This window comes from Sapajus apella, unplaced genomic scaffold (assembly GCF_009761245.1).
Source record: "Sapajus apella isolate SASKATOON/1434 unplaced genomic scaffold, GSC_monkey_1.0 scaffold44, whole genome shotgun sequence".
In the NCBI taxonomy this organism is placed as follows: Eukaryota; Metazoa; Chordata; class Mammalia; order Primates; family Cebidae; genus Sapajus; species Sapajus apella.
In genome coordinates this window covers 12,238,952-12,240,535 of record NW_022436984.1, presented here as the reverse complement: position 1 = coordinate 12,240,535, position 1,584 = coordinate 12,238,952, and the positions used below count along the sequence as shown (strand labels likewise).

Here is a 1,584-nt window from a genome sequence, read left to right as displayed (position 1 = left end):
CGGGCTCTGGGGCAGCCTCAGGGGGGGCAGGCTGGGAGGGGCTGTTGCAGCTGTTCACTTGGGCAGGACGTCAGAGGACTCAGACACCAGCCTCCCATCGCGGGTCTCAATCTTCTTCACAACCACGGCCTTGGTGGAGCTGGTGCGGCTGAAGGTGGAGCCCGTGCCAGAGCCAAAGCTGGAGCCCAGGCCGTAGCTGAGGCCGGGGATTGTGAGGCCCCCATAGGCAGAGCTCAGACCTCCTGCATAGCCGCTGGTGGTCTTCGTGTGGATACTCATGTTCTGCATCCCAGACTCCAGCCGGCTCTCCTCGCCCTCCAGTAGCTTGCGGTAGGTGGCGATCTCGATGTCCAGGGCCAGTTTGACGTTCATCAGCTCCTGGTAGTCACGCAGCTGCCGTGCCATGTCCTGCTTGGCCTTCTGCAGGGCTTCCTCCAGCTGCTGCTGCTTGGCACGAGCATCCTTGAGTGCCTGCTCCCCGCGATGCTCAGCATCTCTAATGGCGGCCTCCAGGGAAGCCCTCTGGCCTTTGAGGCCCTCAATCTCGGCCTGGAGCCGGCTGATGTTCCGGTTCATCTCGGCGATCTCAGTCTTCGTACGCCGCAGGTCATCCCCGTGCTTCCCAGCCAGCTTCTGCAGCTCCTCATACTTGATCTGGTATATGCTCTCGGCCTCAGCCCGGCTGTGGTTGGCGATCTCCTCGTACTGCGCCTTGACCTCAGCGATGATGCTGTCCATGTCCAAGGAGCGGCTGTTGTCCATGGACAGCACCACAGAGGTGTCGGAGATCTGGGACTGCAGCTCCCGGATCTCCTCTTCATACAGCTGCCTGAGGAAGTTGATCTCGTCAGTCAGTCCTTCCAGGCAAGACTCCAGCTCTACCTTGTTCATGTAAGCTTCATCCACATCCTTCTTGATGAGGACAAATTCATTCTCCATCTCTGTACGCTTATTGATCTCTTCCTCACACTTGTTCTTGAAGTCCTCCACCAGCCCCTGCATGTTGCCAAGCTCTGCCTCCAGCTTCAGCTTCTCCTGGCCCAGAGTCTCCAGCTGCCACCTCAGGTTGTTGATGTAGCTCTCAAACATGTTATCCATGTTGCTCCGAGCTGTTTTCTGCTGCTGCAGGAGGCTCCACTTGGTCTCCAGCATCTTGTTCTGCTGCTCCAGGAACCGCACCTTGTCGATGAAGGAAGCAAACTTGTTGTTGAGGGTCTTGATCTGCTCCTTCTCCTGGGTACGCACGGCCTGGATGTTGGGGTCCATGTCCAGCTTAATGGGGTTCAGCAGGCTCTGGTTGATGGTGACGGCGGTGATGCCTCCCGGGCCTACACCGCTGGTCCCCGCATAGCCTGCACCCAGGCCACCGCGGAAGCCAGTGCTGCTCACTCAGGAGAAGCTCGAGGAGCTCCAGTGGGCACTGGGCCCACTCGTGAAGGAGCGGCTGCTGAAGGCCCCGGGGCCAGTGGTGGACACCCTGCAGGACTTCTGGGTCACCCTGATGGACATGGTGGAGGCAGGAGTGGAAGCAGGCGGGCTGAACCAGGGAGAGATTCCAGAAGGAGCGGAGAAGCTGCTGCTTGC

At 59.6% G+C, this 1,584-nt stretch overlaps 1 protein-coding gene and 1 pseudogene across 5 annotated transcripts in view; one reads left to right on the top strand and one right to left on the bottom strand.

Annotated features, from left to right (window-relative positions):
- Window positions 1-1,584, top strand: part of DHX57 (DExH-box helicase 57) — a 77,998-nt gene that overhangs the window by 37,542 nt on the left and 38,872 nt on the right. The gene's annotated exons all lie outside the window — the stretch shown is intronic.
- Window positions 7-1,576, bottom strand: LOC116524193 (annotated as a pseudogene). The gene has a single exon (XR_004257215.1). The product of XR_004257215.1 is annotated as a keratin, type II cytoskeletal 8 pseudogene (transcript).